The sequence below is a fragment of the Podarcis melisellensis genome, assembly GCF_964234715.1.
Source record: "Podarcis melisellensis genome assembly, chromosome: 1".
Taxonomy (NCBI): Eukaryota; Metazoa; Chordata; class Lepidosauria; order Squamata; family Lacertidae; genus Podarcis; species Podarcis melisellensis.
The window spans coordinates 51,549,673-51,567,304 of NC_138528.1; the positions used below are offsets into that span (position 1 = coordinate 51,549,673).

Here is a 17,632-nt window from a genome sequence, read left to right on the forward strand (position 1 = left end):
CTGATGTCCTGCTGCCTCCTTTCCTGAGCATGTGCAGAGTGCCTACCTCTTTTGCCTGCTTGGTTCTCCCTCCTCCGGCCATTTCTGGGCAGTGAGTACTGGCACCTTTTTTCTAGGAAAAAAAGCACTGGATGCACATATATCAGAAAACTGGTTCCCAAACTAAAATGTGAATCAATAAAAACAAAAATAATTAGCTGTGTTTTCTGAAGAGAAGGTTTATCGGGTTTTTCTCCAGTATTATCTCTCTACTGACAGTAGCTTCCATTGTGCAAAAGGAATGAGGATAAAGATCTGGCTGTGGGAATAAATTATTCCTAGTACCAGGCAACAAAGCTGCCATATTATTTCCTTAAATATGTGAAATCTTTGCTACCACAACTTCTCTAATTCAGAGTCTTACGCCCCTACAGTTAAAATACTTCATGTGATCTACAACTTCAATATGTTAATAGTTATTTGTTGTGTACCTACAACCTTCTTTAATCAAAATCTAAATTTGCTAAATGAGCCCATTATAAAAAAGCAAGGAAGTTTCTTCCAATGAAAGAGCCAGATAAAAATCATTCAAAATCTGATTATTTTATGCACCGAATGGTTGCTGTCATCTCCAACTGCAAGCCCATGAAGTGGAAAGAGTGTTTTCATATCTAAGTGGAAAACATTATGCTTTAAATATTCAGCATCTCTTCCTTGCATTGTTCTGACAGTATCTCAGACTAAGGGCGATTCTCAGGCTGTGGTCTGGTGCCAGATTGACCGCACTCATGAGCAAGCTTTCTTTTCAGCAATTAGGGTGGCTGCTGGCAGCAGCAGGAGCCTCAGAAATGGCATCTGAAATAAAAGGCTTAATGCGAGGGAGACCACTGTCTGGGTTTCAAGGCAAAGAAAAGTGTTTCTCCTCACAGGAATCTTTCAAGTATGGCACAGAGTAGCAAGGGCACTCATTTGTCTTGAAGAGCTGGGAGGAAGGGTGGGGAGAGGGATAATAATTGCTGAATAAAAGGAAACCCCAAGCTTACATCAGGTGGGTTTTATGCTCCTGCCTGCAGGTGCATTTCACTTAAATCAGCCACAGATAGTTCTTGCATACATTGCTGCAGGGGGAGGGGGTAGAGCAAGGCACACCGTATCCAAGCAACAGCTGTGCTGAATGCCTTGCACAGTATTTTCAATACCCTTTAGGACGAGCTAGGAGAGTTTTTCTGCAGTTCTGAAGGAAGGGAGATGTTTGCAGATAGCACAGAAATAAAGCGAACCCTCCAGCACTTCTGGAACAAACTCTGCTTTCCCCAACCACAAATCACTAAAGATTCCACAGTTGTTGTTGTAGAGCATCATTTACATACATACATATAAAATACTTGAGATGAACCTGCACAGGTGTGGTAGACAACTGGAAAGTTGTAAGTTACTGAAAAAATGGGTAGGTAACATTTTCCACTGGTTTTGTCATGGGTTGATTTTGTTCCCCAGCCTTCCCCTGAACCTTGTAGAAATAAACCTTTAAAAATGCAAATATATAAAGATACTTCTTTGTAAAACAAACAAATACCACACATATATATTAACTGTGTTAACAATACAGGCAAACACACATTAAAACAAATGATTGCTTTTTCAGATTACTATGCAAAAAAGGCAAAAAAGCACTACTGCCTTATGCAGTTTTCTTTGCAGCATACAACAGCCTTCTACACATTTGCTATATTTCCTCTGCCTATAGAAACCCATTTCCATTTGCAGCTTGCTATTGCTGCATTACACTGCCCATCTTCAAAGGAACAATATTAATTCTTTAGGTGTATCTATAGAAAAATGTTGACTTCCAGGAAATTAATTACTTCTCAAAAAAGGTATTGCCATAAAAAAAAAATTCACTTCAAACCGACGTCACAAATCTCTTATTTTCATTCTGTTTTAATGTAAGGCTTCATTTTGATTTTCTCAATTAAAACACATATACACATCACTTTCTCTGTTTTGTCTTCAAAGGAACTAACCAAACTCTTCACTTTGACACATCTGAATGCAAATATACTTTTTTGAATATTCTGTTTCATGAAATGTTTGGTACTTCTTTGAGTTATAAGAAGACAATCTTTGACAATTCTACATTTTTTCTTGAGCTAGCTGTTTCCTTATCCATTTCTGATTAATAAAACAAACCTGTTTATCAATTTGACAACCCATACTTACATTAAAGAGCATTTTATAGATAGCCCTGCTTTCCCAATATTTTTCTGCCTCATACTATTCACGTGCACTGGAACTTCCTTTATGCCACTAAATGATTGCCACTCATTTGCAATGGATTCACCATTGGACATACTCATTACCAGTATAATATGTGCACTTGAACAGTAATATGTGCACTTGAACAAATTTCATTACTTGAAAATTTGCCGGTTTCAAGAACTTTAAGGGATTATACTGGAGAAGACAGCTCTGGAGAATATAGTTGCTTCCATCCTTCAACACAAATATAACTTAGAAGTAATGACCTTCATACCGATTTCCCCAACAAGAAGGGGTTACCTGAAAGCCATCGTGCATTTTAGCATGCAGGTAAGAGGATGAGTACAGCAACAATTTAACTGAAGTAACAATGCAGCCCACACGAAAAGCAAAACATTACTGCTGGAGTTAATGTAAAGGCAGGTCACTGTTTGAAAAACCAGTGTAGCCTTAGGCCTTTGAAAGTAAGTAGAAATGGGAGTACAGAAAAGTCATTTTTTAACAGGCTATTCAAAATAACTTCCCTTGGTTGTGTTTTTTCTAAACCATAGTTCAAGCGGTAGAGCACCTACTTTTCTGTGCAGAGTGTCCCAGATGCAATCCTTATCAATTCCAGGTTTTATTTATTTTATCAGTAAAAAGGATCAGATGGTAGAAAAGTTATCTAAGGGCTCATCCACACTTCTGCTTGTCACAGGCGTTCTATACATGGATCCGAGTTGGTTTTCATTTGCTCACTGCTCCCCCCAGGAAAACCCATGGTTTATAACAGAATCAGAAGAAACGCCAATCCAGTTAAAAATCTGGCCACAGTATCTTGGACCTCCTGACGTTTCTGAACATCTTCCAAAGGCTGGCCCATATAGAATGCATTGCCAGTAATTCAAACAGTGGCAAGTCCTGCTGAGCTCAATGGAACTTATTTCTATGTGAATGGATACAGATGGCAAAACAGCTAAAGAGTCATGCAACATCTGAGAGCATGAAAAATAATTCCTGCAACTTAAAACAACAGTGGCACTGTCTTAATTTTCAGCATAATTCACAACTCCATTGTTCTAGAATATAGATTTAAATGTATTTGGGGAGAACTCGTGACCATTTTTTCATACAAATGGATTTCCTCATTATCCCAGTCCTAATTGCTGAACATGTGGCCACATTCAGAAAGCTGTCCCCACACAATCCCACATGGACGCATATTGAAGCACTAAGAGCAATATGCTAACACTTAGCAGCAACATGGTATGTATTTTATAGAAGAAGGAATGCAAGTGTCTCTGGTTTTGAACACGTTGGGGCATCTACAGGCTCCGTTTGAAACCCCTTCTGCAGCAGAAATTACACATGGAAATCTACATAAACCCCACTAATATACACACTTGGAATCAATTATAGATGAAAGCTATTTTTGAGTCTTTCCATTATTGTTTCCTAGTGCAAAGAAATATGCATATATGTTGTGACAAATGAAAACAACACACACACACTCTATTCAGGAACAAGATATAGTTAGAAATTTTTATTTTTATTTCCCAATATCTCTCCACCCCTCAAAAATTGTTAATTACTTCCGGTCTGCTGTGGAGGCAATGGTGGCGCGCTCCGTGTCGTGCGAGTAAAGGACGACACAGTCCTGGCTGTTATAGGGCTCCGAGGGTGAATGCCAGGGCTAGGCGACAATGGGGTTGGCTAACTATGTGCCAAATCCTATACCTTTCCTGTCTTTGTAAACATCCAGCCAGGAAGGTTGGGGGATCCTCTTTAGCAACACTGAAGTAACCTCCTTGGGGTGCAAGCCTGGGCAGTGTGTATGGAGATCCTGAGCTGCCCAGACGACAAGACCCCCCAGCCCTCTGCCTCACTGCTGTGGTCCAAAGGAAAGCAGGTCAATACATTTGGCACCATCTTGGCTGCAGGAGTTGCCAGAAGGCAAAACACCATCCAACCATCTTAGGGACTCCATTCTGGATTTATGTAGGGATTACTCCTTAGCCTTTGTGGGTAGGATGGGGTGGCAGGGGGGGAGATAATTATGTGTTCTCCTACTGCTTTGAAAATAAAGCTTCTGTTTCCAAATAATGACCTGACCCTTTGTTTTGTCTTGTCAATGTACCCTGCAGCATCTAGGGACTGCGGAGTCACTTCAAGTCAACCCTTCACCTAGGGCTAGTTACTGCATAACAATTATGAAACCAAATAGTTGAGGAAGTCAAAAGATTGTCCTTTAAAAGTATGGTGTGCATCTGCCCAAAGACAGGAATACAACAGTTATGTTTTTCTGGCAGCCTATGTTCACAGAAAGCATAAGCTGATGTGTCTGGGTATATCAGCACTGGTGCATCATAGGAAAACATTTGCAAAAGCTCTCCCAAACACCCTGAAGAAGTGAAACTTACAACTCCTTGCTTGAAAACAGCATTTCTTTCCACCAACTTCTCCCTATAAATCATGATAAGCTCTCTTGTTACAAATAAGATGGGAAGGGCTTATAGTATGTGTGAGTAACTACTTGCATATAACATTATATCTGCCCAGCATTCTCGTGAGATAGTATCACCAACACTGAGGGCTGCTCCTATGATAAAATGTATCAGATTAAGGATAAAGGCAAAAGAAGCAAGGTAATGAATGATATCATTAAAGGAAATCTTAAAAAAAAAAGCTTATACAGCCTTCAAGGTTGTTATTTTATCTCAACTGGAAAGAAAATATTGCACTCCTATCCCTAGGAAACTAAAGCCATTTAAAGAAAGAAGAGGAAAAATTACCAGTGACGACATTTAATAAGTACTATATAACTTGAGCCTAATGTTGTGAGTGGGAGTTGAGAGTCTCTTACTGGAAGGAAAACCGGAGGAACAAAACCAGCAGCAGTGAAACAGATCTCCTTATAACCTTAGATTGAAAATAAATTAGACTAAAGAATCAGCAGGAATAAACCATCATGTAGCTCCATGTTTCTCTATAAGCAAAGATCTCCATCACTCTGTACATTAATTTCCCTCTGGGGGGGGGGGAGTAAATATATAGCACTGTCAGAGGAGGAGGAAGATCTTCTCTGTAAATCAGGTATAATGAAAAAAGAGTGATTACAAATCTCTAAAGGTATTCTAATGTTAAATATTTCAATCCTTTACTTTCTACAGAGGAACCAGTACAGAATTGATTGTAATATTTACTAGAAGCTGTTCTATAAAAGGAAGATACCGGTACATGGAACAGAAATGCGAAACTCGCAAGACATTTACGTACACAAATACTTAAGCTGTAGGATATGTTAAGAAGGTAAGAGAAGTTCTGCTGGATCAAACAAAAGGCTTATCTAGTCCAGCATTCTGTTCTCATGGAAGATAGCCACATGCATGTTGGAGGCCCAAAGCAGGACATGAGTGCAACAGCCTCTCCTGCTGTTGCTCCTCAACAATGGGTATTTTGGGACATACAAGAAGCCAGAGGTATTTTATCATTCGTTAATTTGTTTAATCCTCTTTTAAAAGCTTTCCAAGTTGGTGGCGATCACTGCATTTTGTGGTAGTGAATTCCATACTTTAACTACACACCGTACTTGCATTTGTCTCTCTGAAAACTCTCACCATTTAGTTTCATTTGAAGAGCCCAGGTTCTAGTATTATGAGAGAAAGGGGGGGGGGGACTTCTCTCTCTCTCTCTCTCTCTCTCTCTCTCTCTCTCTCTCTCTCTCTCTCTCTAGGACATTTAAGTTAAGAGACACATAATCTGGAAACAAACGTAGTGGTGTTTCTTGCCAAAATGGGGGTGGACGAATGGAGCCTCCATTCCTCATGTATGCCTTTATTCCAGTTGCCTGAAGATAAAAATATCTTAAAATTAATAGTGTGTGCAGACAGGTTGGGTTTTGCTCCAGCTGGAACTACCACAATATCTCCCAATTAGCACAACTCTTCCAAATGCCTTTGCATGAAACTTTGTGCTTTACTGAACCAGTTTATAAGAAAAATAGAGAAGACACTTGTTTATTATCTTTTTTGTGTTTTGACCAAGTCTCATGATTTATTCATCTTGGCAATGGGCTCTCTTACAATATCATTGAGCCTGTTTCTTCACCTCTTCTGACACATTCTTTCATTGCCCTACTCTATAGAGGGGGATAGAGTTCCTTGTATAGATACAAGTGCAGAAACAACATGGGTCAAACAATAGCAAAACTAAACCAAATAATAGTCTGTACAGATCACAAATCTGAACTGAGTGAGAACGCAAAGCATATATACCAAGCAAAATAAATCAATTACTACAAACAAATGTGGCTCTAATAAACTACTATGTACATGACAGAAAGTAGTATCTCTTAAGTTCTGATTACCTGTGCTATCACTAAAGCTTGGTTTGGAAATATAAACACCTTCAATGTAGCATTGTGAACTGAGTGCCATTTCCATGAGTGCTCCATTTCTCCAGCCTGGAATGTAAATTGTGTTTCTAAACACGTGTGAACCAGCAAGGCGCTTTGGCAGACACTGTTTTCCAGTGCACTTGAAAACTAAGTATAAATCCCAGAGATCACCCTGCTGTCTTTCTTTTGAAGCACATTGATCAAATGTTCGTGAGGCAGCCTTAGATATATTTCATATATTATGAGATTCCTGGTGTGCTTAGTTTTCCACTTCTTGTTAAGGACTGCAAGCTAGCCTTCAGTTTTAGGCACGTAAACCAGGCACACACTAAATATCAGCCTGACCCAGTGATGCCTAATTGTGATCTTCTGATAATAATGGCTTCAGATTTTCTAACTTCCATAACATTTCGCCAACTCAGCCAGTGGACCAACAACTCAGGGCAAAATAACGTACAAGGGGCTTCAAAAGTCAAGGGACTCCCTTTACTGGAGCAACACAGGTAGAAAGCACTGTGCAGCTGCTATGCTTACATTGTGTCTTGGGTTGCATCTAAGTTACAAGAAGCACCTTTGCAGCTCTTCGATCCTAGTGCTGCTTTGGCAGAAAATGCATGATGTTGTTGTTGTTGTTGTTTAGTCATTTAGCCATGTCTGACTCTTGGTGACCCCATGGACCAGAGCACGCCAGGCACTCCTGCCTTCCGCTGCCTCCCACAGTTTGGTCAAACTCACGTTAGTAGCTTTGAGAACACCTTGAACCTAGTCCGGTAGCAAATCAGCAAACCACTGAAGATTTAAAGAGTTAAATCTTGAATTTAAGGACTCTTTTTCTGAGAATCAATCTTCCCATATCTCAGACATAAGCCTTATTTTGATACATACAAAACCCCGCCTTTGCAGTCTCCTGCAGAATCACTAAAGTGAAAGAGCGACAGTAAATCTTAAGATGTAATTGAGACAAGCTCACCTCTCCCACTTGGGGTGTTTAAAACTCACAAAAGAACAAGACAGCAGCCTGTGCAGCAATCAAAATAAGGAATCCAATGCCTTTATTATCTCCTTTGAGCGACATCAGCTCTATAGCTTGCCCCAGGAATCTACACCTTGATGAAAGGCTGCTCTACTCTCCCCATCTGTCATTTTGTGCAAGCCTATTTTCACTTGTCAAAGTAATTTGTACAGGAGATAATCATATATAGCAGGAGTTTATTAATGATTGCATGTTGGAAACATTATCCTTTACTGATAAGCAACTTCCTAGCTGTAAATTGTATCACCTTCCTATATTTCTTTTTAAAAAGGAAGAAGAAAAAACACTACAAGAAAGGCATGCACAGAATTTCCTTTGAACAAGCAATGATGTGGCAACAGAGGAGGCTGGCTGCAATGGACAAAGAGGAAGAAGATCTTCGATAAAACTTGTAACCAACAGCAAAAGTGGCATGCTTATGGGCTCGCCCACACTTCCACTTGTTCAGTGCCTAGAAAGCATGCTCCGAGCACTTTTCCGCTTCTCCCAAAGGTTTTAAGGCATGGGTCTAAGCGCTTTTGTCTTTGCCCTACTCTTTCCCCTGGAAAACTCGCTCCAGATTGATGTTTGCTCAAATTCACCGGTAAACATTGGGTTTCCCCAGGGGAAAGTGTCAGGATAAACAGAAGTCTGGATGTGCCCTCCATTAGTACTACCAGCAGCACAGTCCTTTACCAGCACCACAAACATAACATTAATATATCTGGTTTCAAAATGATCTAGAGGTGGTGGTCTATGCAATGCACTTATAACTGAGTGGAGGTGGAGGTGGATTTTAGCAACAGCTGGTGTCACTTCTGAATGCATCTGGGAAATGTTAAAATCACATTTCCCAAACACCCATTCTAAAAAAAGGGGGGGAGTGTGGTGAAAGAGAGCAGTCCTAGGTAAGTCTCCATACTCAGCCATCTGTGTTCATCTGTGCTTTGCGCTCTAGGCTGGATCTAGACACATCAAAGAAGCGTTTCAGTTAAATGCGTTGCAAACTTTGTATGAGAAATCGGGTTAGCAAAAATGGAACTCCACAACACCATCTGGTGTCACAGTGTTAGAATGCATAAACAAAACATATACAGTGGTACATCGGGTTACATACGCTTCAGGTTACATATGTTCAGGTTACAGACTCCGCTAACCCAGAAATAGTGCTTCAGGTTAAGAACTTTGCTTCAGGAAGAGAACAGAAATTGTGCTCCAGCTGTGCGGCAGCAGCGGGAGGCCCCATTAGCTAAAGTGGTGCTTCAGGTTAAGAACAGTTTCAGGTTAAGAACAGACCTCCAGAACGAATTAAGTACTTAACCCGAGGTACCACTGTAAAGCACTTTTTATTTGCAAATGCAGCTGAGTCCCTAGTCTAGCCAAACCTCTCATCCAGCTACCTCTGACCATTTTATCTTAACATGCTAACCTTTTCCCCCAACCTAATTTAGGAGTGTAGCTTTTTACATTGTTCCATGCTTTACAACATACAGTAGCTTGAACACAAACTGAAATCCGTCACAAGTGGAACATGAGTCAGCAATGTGATGTGGCTGCAAAAAAAAGGCTAATGTAATTTTCAGCTAATATGTTAATAGAACCATAGTTTCCAAGTCATGGGAATTAATATTTCCACATTATCCTGCGCCAGTGATGCCACATTTGGAGCAGCATTCAGTTCTGCTTGGAAAATATTTAGAGGACCATAACAAAGATGGTTAGCTGTATGAAAAACAAGTCCAATCGAAAAAAGTTGATGGAACTGGGTATATATACCATGGAGAAGAGGAGGATGGTATAGCCTTCTGAAATACCTGATATATTATAACTTAGAAAAAGGCCAATAACTGTTCACTGCTACCCAAGACACCAGGGCTAGACTTAATCTAGCTAGGGCTTAAGTTCCAGGAGGGTAGATATCAGTTGAACATTTGGAGAAACTCTCTAAGAGCTGTTGAATAATGGAACCAATAAATTAGAAGGGTGGACACTTGCTGGAGGTGTTCAAGCAAAAGATAGGCAGCTATTTACTGGGAATGCTCGAGTCCTGGGTATTCTGTATCAAGCAGGGAATTGGTCCAGATTGTGCAAGACCCCCTCCAACTCTATGATTCCACAATTGTGCTTTTTCTATATGGTGGGAACATGGGATGCTAAACATTTCTGAACTAAACACGGTGACTGTGACAGTTATAATAATAAAAGGAAAAGAATAGGTCACACCTCATGAAGTAACAGGTAAGTGTCTGGATAGAGTAGGAATTACGCACTTTGTATATGGTTTGCACAAAGCATATGTTTGTGAGGCTTGGATGAAACAGCAAACTATAGTTTGCTGAAAACACAGAACAGATATTCCTATTCTCAGTGTGTAAGGAGAAAAAAGGAGGGGGAAGGTGAGAAGCAAGTTCACTAGCTTGAAGGTCACTCTCATAAGCACCAGTTTTTGATTTGATATTCTCTCTGCATAGCCTCAGACTACACAGTTTAGGTTTAGTCTTCTATAACTAGGTAATATTTTTTTAGTGAAGGATTTCTTTACAGCTAACCATTAATAGCTATATGCTGGGATAAAAACAACACACACCAATGAAAGGGATATTTCCCCCCACCAGATACTGCCTCAACAGCCCTCTCCATGACCACCACTTTGAATGTAAAAGTCCTTGGCCTCCGTTGATTGATCTATCTCATTTTCCGACACCCTAAGTCCTTCTCCGCCTTTCAAATTGCTTATTTCAAGCTAGACAAGCAACTGTGGTTAAAATGTCACTGAATTTAATGATTTCAACGCTGTGTTCAAACACTTCAGCAGCCTGGCTTCAAAGGGAAGGGAAGTGGCAGCAAGACGCAGGATGGGCTGATTCGTACTGGTGGAGCAAGACCCCTCATATCCAAGTAAGGTGGTACTGAATCTTCAGGCAATTAGGCAGCTGGCATTGACATCAGATACCAAGCTGCACCATTTAAGAGCTTCTGTCTCAAATTGTAGATTAAGATAAAGAAAGGTGGGGGTGGAGAGGACAATTTTCAGTACTTTTTAAAAAAGGGCTGGCTTCCTGTGTTTTCAAGATATTTAGTTACATCTATTTAGTTTAACACTAGCCACCTTCTGGTAGCAGGGAATGGAGGTTTGGCAGAACCACATTCTGAGGGATAGTTAATGCATTATTTGTTTTACAAATATATAAACTGCTTCAACGCCAAGATATTTGTACATCTTTGACTCATACGCTGGACTTTTCACCACCAGAACGGAACAATAGGCAGGCATGTTTGTGAAAAAAGATGGATCCATGCAATAACCTGGCTTATACCCATCTATTCCACCCTGTCATGTTTCCTGTAGCAGACAAAGCATTCTGTCTGATATGCCAGTGAATATTCTAGCACTCACCAGTGCTGGGAACAGGGTTCAATACACATTTTGTTATTATGAAACACCCATCTTATCTTAATTTGCAATCCCTAGCGGAGATGGCAGTGTGGAATCAAATATTCTCATGATACCAATTTCAGACTTAGCAACCTTCAGTGTGCAACTTTCAATTCATTCCAAACTGGCAGCATCCACTACTGCAGAAAATGTTGGTTGTTTCAGTATGTCAGAATGGGAGACGGGTAAAAAGAAGAAGAAATGACACACCAGGTTACTTGGTTCATCCATCCTGCTATTTGCTGATCACCTTAACACAAGCAGGAATTTAAAGATTGATCCATACAAGATAAAAGCACAATGTCAGAAAGTTGACTGTGCAAGCTTTGTACTTGCTCTTAATAGAGAACCCGAGCCATAATGCTTTCTATTACTTAGAGCTTACTCAAGCAGGCATTCACTGATATGACTTGGTTAATCTTTTCTATAGTCCCAGGAGAGTCTTATTTTCACTTATTAAAAGTTGCTAATTTTAACTCAACAAATGTATGTTTAATCTGCTGTTAAGACCCAACTCACTTTGCAAATTTATCTATTGAGGTCATATAAAATTCATAAACCTGTGTAAACAGTTTCCTTCCTACAGAAGCCCATAAAAAGTTTCCAATTTTTATCTAAACCCTGCTTGATTAGACCTGCTTGAAAGTGCTCACTGCACAGGATGGCAACTCAAAGCAGAATGAGAAGAATCTGTTGAGGTTCTACAGACTTTTTTTATCAGAAACACAGATGGTGTTCACTATCTGGCCAACCCTTACATATGCTACATGAATATTCGGTCATATAATATATGGTAACTGCCTCTTCAAGGAATATATTGTTTGCTGCCCTCTTTTCCATGGTAAGATATGTCAAGATGACATTCACAACCACTGTGATGCAGATGTAACTATAAAATGTATGCCATATATTCAATGCAAGGGAACGAGCCAAGGTTCCAATATGTACTATGCTGTCAGCTCTCCTTCAGTGGAATATTTGGTGTCATGTGTAGTTACATAAAAGGAACATTATCTCAGCTCCTAACTGTGGTTTGGAGAGGGTCAGGACCAAACAGCAATCAGGATCAGAGGGCTTGATCCATCCAAAGCTATTTTAGTATGTGCCCAACTCTCCCACATTTTCCAGCGTTATCAGTGACATTTCCAGACAAGCTCCTGGGCTCTTTACTGAACAAATCAGTAGGACATCATGGACCTTTCTAAACTTCTAAAGTTGCCTCATTTTTCTGGGGTTAAATGCCTCTCTTGCCAAGTTCCTTTAGCATTCAACTGAAACCAGCATATGAACAGGCACAAATATTTTTTAACAATGTAGAAAAAGATGTGAAAACACTAGCTTTAAAAAGCTAGCTACCATAGATAATAATGAAAGTGAATGAGATTTTACTCTCTGCTAAAGATAAAACTGCTCCAGCGTCTCCAGTGGAAAATACTCTGTTTAGTGTCTAGTGATATGGCCCTTCCTTCAGGCATTTTAAACTGGGCTTGCATATTAAAAGGATTACAATTTTAACACTGAACCATCTATTACAAATTCTGTGCATAAGCATCTGTAGCTTCATGTAAACATCAGATTGAAGCATCTCTCTCTTTCGGATGAAAACAGAAGTGTTAATGTTTCCACACTGGGCGCAAATGCTATGTTTATCTACAGAGAAAGTACACAGCAGAAAACTCCAGGGAAAAACAGGGAACAAATAACGCAGCCACCTTGTGCATGTGAATGAAGACTTCTCATGTAAATGTAACATTACCATAGGAGGAAGCACCAAAAGCAGAGAGAGAGAGAAACAGTACAAATGATAAAAAGCACTATAGATAAATGAAGCTTTACTAATTTCCCTGGAATTTTCCACATTATCTTCAACTGCACTGGATCTTCCTTTAGGATAGTCACAAAACACAATCCAGCAGCAACCCTACATTATCTGATCCATGTACCAAGGATTCGGGGTCATTCAAAGTTCACAGAGTGGTTTACAATGTGGATGTGAAGGTGTAGTACAACAAAGCAAGAACGGGAATCCTTCTCTCATCTTGTATTAGTTGCAATTGCAGAAATGCGGGCTTTAAAAAATCTGTCAGATTTATCTTATTAGAATGTGGGATATCCTTTCAAAGCAAAAGAGGCAGAAATCCCCATTGTTTCAAATAAGCCTCTGCAATGCATGGCAGAGGATACCATTAGCTGCTAGTAGTTAGTCTTGAATGGCTTTCATCTTTTTAAACAACTGTTAGAACAATGTAAGGGGACACAGGTGGCGCTGTGGGTTAAAGCCTCAGACCTAGGACTTGCCGATCGGAAGGTCGGCGGTTCGAATCCCTGCGGCGGGGTGCGCTCCCGCTGCTCGGTCCCAGCGCCTGCCAACCTAGCAGTTCGAAAGCACCCTCGGGTGCAAGTAGATAAATAGGGAGCGCTTTCTAGCGGGAAGGTAAACGGCGTTTCTGTGTGCAGCTCTGGCTCGCCAGAGCAGCGATGTCACGCTGGCCACGTGACCCGGAAGTGTCTCCGGACAGCGCTGGCCCCTGGCCTCTTGAGTGAGATGGGCGCACAACCCCAGAGTCTGTCAAGACTGGCCCGTACGGGCAGGGGTACCTTTACCTTTACCTAGAACAATGTAAAGTCCTGTGAACATATAAGAGGCAAAGCTTTTCTAGGGAAAGGCAGAGGAAGCATATTGGACAAATACAACAAGACAGTGTATCGCAATAGGAAGTACCACTCACCCTATTCCTGACTTAGAGGTGCACTGAGTCACTTCAGGGGAAAATGCAGGGTATAATTAATAAAATAAATAAGTAATAGGCACACACTCACTTGCCATTCCTTACCTTAGTTTTGTTTAGTGGGGGCTATCAGGCTTGAACAGGAGGATGAAACACCAGCAACCTACAGCAACATGTGCATTCAGGGACCTGTGGGGAGTAAGTAGTAAGAGAATACATTAGAATGCCCAAAAGCCAGAAGAATATTAGGTCTTCCCAGTTCAACATCTTCCTCTTCTAGTTTGCAGAGTTTACGTTAAACTATGGTTTGATTGGGACGCAGGTGGCGCTGTGGGTAGAACCTCAGTGCCTAGGACTTGCCGATCGTATGGTCGGCGGTTCGAATCCCCGCAGCGGGCTGAGCTCCCATCTTTCGGTCCCAGCTCCTGCCCACCTAGCAGTTTGAAAGCACCCCTAAGTGCAAGTAGATAAATAGGTACCGCTTTATAGTGGGAAGGTAAACGGCATTTCCGTGTGCTGCGCTGGTGCTGGCTCGCCAGAGCAGCTTCGTCACGCTGGCCATGTGACCCAGAAGTGTCTGCAGACAGTGCTGGCTCCAGGCCTCTTAAGTGAGATGGGCACACAACCCTAGAGTCGAACACGACTGGCCCGTACGGGCAGGGGTACTTTTACCTTTATGGTTTGATTAGACCAGGAAGTAAAATAAAGCACAACGTATAAAGGGAGAAGGAAGCGAAGAAGGAAGTGGATAGTTCTTAATCCTCCAAATCATAGTTTGGAGATTGTCTGAAAAAAGTAACAGATACAACACCAGCATGCAATTTGATGAAGCCAATGCCAGGGACCCAAGAGGGTCCACCGCTGTAAACTGAGGGAACGCTTTAAATTATTTTTGCCTGCACATCTCCCAGAAACAACCATTAACAAGAAAACTGTCCTTGGAAGGGGCTGAAAGCAGTGCTATTTTTCTAGAAAAAGAGGTGTCGGAACTGAGTTCCTAAGAGTTCCCCCAGAAAAAAAGTCCTGCCTAAAAGGATGGTTTGCTCACTCACTTTCAGTATTAGGTAGCAAGGGAAAGATGTGAAACACTCTCCCCAGAAATATTCATTTGGTGGTGGGGGAGAGAGTGAATTCAGTGACAGTGGGCATTTTTCCTTTCCATTAAAAAGGAACAATGTGTTTTTTATATAAAACTGTCCATAGTCTGTCACTCTTTTAACTGATGCACCACTGTAATTAAGGTCACTAATGGAACTTTCTGAATAGCAAAGGCAAGCACTCAGAGGAGAAAGTTTATGTTATGTACCATCTATTATATTCTGCCTAGTATAGTAGTCAGAAGTTGTAAAAGTGAGTTTTCACAGCCTTTAATAATGGTCAATAAATCACGGCTCCCTTCTCTATTTTCATGAGTTTTGTTCCGCCCATTTCCAAGAGTGTGGGTGTTATTCCTATCTTGGATTCTCCCAAGGAAAAAATTCAGGACTGGGAGTCTGGTCTACCCAGACCTTTCCTTGTTCATCTTACCTGTACTTGATTAGAATCAAGGAAGCTCCCACAATCAATCATTCACATCTATATTCACATGGGTGGGTGTGTAATGCCACCCTAACCCTCCACAGGGCAAAAAACTAAGTGTGTGTATAAATAATTACTGAACATGCTGTATTTTTTTAAAAAAACAACAACAACAACAGGTGTCATGGGTTGAAGAAGTAGAAACCAAGCCTACAGCACTCTTAGGCCTGTGACACCTAGTGTGATTCAGAATATATCCTCCAGGTTGTCATGCATCTGAACTCCAGCTATATGCTACAGATGGTTCCTGTAGGTGACACAAAACAAAAGCAGCCATTGTCCATTTGCACCCCCTCATTCATTAACAATAACTGTGGTCCCATACTATCCTAGATACTATTGCAGGATATATTGGGTTTTGTGGCGATCACACACAGGGCCCCTGGACATTTGACGGTCTATTGATCCTGTGCCACCACTGGGATTGCTTTTTCCGCTGCCACCACCTTGTATCACAGACAGTCCAGACAGTTGTTAACATAAACAAATAATCAAGTTTATTTTTAAATGCAGGAACAAGCTTATGGTTTCAGTTAATTTTTCTTGACAGTTTTTTTAATCTTAGTTCCTAACAACTTCAAACTGACCACTCCCAACTATTTATCTGACTCCACCCAACAACTCCTCTCACTCTCTCACAATACAACTCCACCAACCCACTGCCTATTCGTCCCTCTTCCTTCTTCAACTCCCAAACCTCAACTCAACTGCCTTTCAAAACCTCCCACTCTAACTTTTATTCCCCCCTTGCATTCTCACTGGCCAATCACATCACACCTATTTTAACCCTTTCCTTATGACCCATCCTAGGAGGCAAACGCCACATTCCTCCCCCCTTAAGAAGATTGACTCAGGAGGGATAACTTAACCTAGTTATTTTCCTGATCAATCAGCATTACATCTTATATGCAAATAAACATTTAATAACCTGTCATTACACCATTCACATCCCACATAACATTTGTTCTGGTACAGTGGAAAAAGCAATCGCAGTGGCGGCACAGCGTCAATAGACCATCAAACGTCCGGGGGGCCCTGTGTGTGATCGCCACAGGTTTTTTTCTACAATATTCCAATCAGGATGACAACCAAACTCTTAGCACAGCATTTGTGTCTATAAATGCAGTCACATGCAAGCTCTCTGTGAAATAATCTGGATAGGGTAATTGTCACATCGTCCAAGCTGCTGAGGGCAATGGGCTGAGCACTAGATAGAGAGGATTTTAGCTCATTTGGATCACTTACTATGTTCTTTGTCTCAGTACCTTGTTGATGAGAAGGAATGTAGTAAAGTTAGTAATATTTAGAAAATTATTTTGGCCAAGCAAAAGGAGTGAGGCCTTGTGGCAGATTCATCAGCCACAGGGACCCTGGGAAAGGAGTTGTGTGTCTTTAAAATCTCAGACTAGCTGACTCCTCAGCTGAGAGTTTTATTAGAACCCAGGATGTCTTGATTAATGGAAAATCTAACACCTGAGTTCGATGGTGTAAACATCCCTTCCTCCAAGGATGCTATCTGTCCTTGAATTGCCTGGGAATGTGATTCGGGCTAATTTCCACGGAAGGGAGGAACCCTTTGATTTAAAGTTAAAATTCCAAATTGGCCCAGCTGTCAAGAGGTAAATTGATTGACCAGCAAGCCGGTCATTGGTGTATTTGAAAATAATCTGAGTCTTATGATTGGCTTGAAAGTTACGAGGCAGGGTGCAAATTGTGGATAAAAGATCAAGGAATTGTCTTGGTCTTTGCTCTATGCCTTTGCTCTGCAAACCGCAAAGATGCCAGGCTCTATTGTTCCAGCTTAATAGCCGTCGTTCACCTTTTGAGATGGAGATCTTCAAAAGTCCTCAACTAACAGCTTCCTAAAGAACTTCAGCTATCCTATTTTATGTTAGAGCTTGTGAGTATGTAGAGTTAGTTACAATGTATCTTTGTTATTTTGTATCTGTAACGTTTCAAAAGATGTGCCTGCTATTCTAGCATGTTTCTATTGTTATTTTAAAATAAACCTTTTAAGAATGCAACTGTTTTAACTTGTGTGCCTTTCCGGAGGGAATAGCTAAGTCCTAGCCTTACGCTTGGTTACGCTCTACCGTAGAACTTCTGCCTGCAAGTCTGTGGATACAGCTTGTGGAGTGAGGGGGCAGCCAGGATAATAGATCATAACCTTCTCCCTGGGTTGTGATTTTGGGCCCCTGGAACATAGGGAGTGGTGGCAGCCCTACCGGGTCGTGTTTGGTTCTGTTTTGCAAAACGTAATAACG

General features: G+C 41.0%; 1 protein-coding gene across 5 annotated transcripts in view; it reads right to left on the reverse strand.

The window, feature by feature from the left end:
* The window catches only part of TSPAN18 (tetraspanin 18), a 146,946-nt gene that overhangs the window by 51,364 nt on the left and 77,950 nt on the right, over positions 1-17,632 (reverse strand). For all 5 annotated transcript variants that reach the window (XM_081892115.1, XM_081892112.1, XM_081892114.1 and 2 more), the window contains one exon: positions 13,896-13,979. The gene's annotated coding sequence lies outside the window, so the exon portion shown is untranslated. The remainder of the gene's footprint in view (positions 1-13,895; positions 13,980-17,632) is intronic.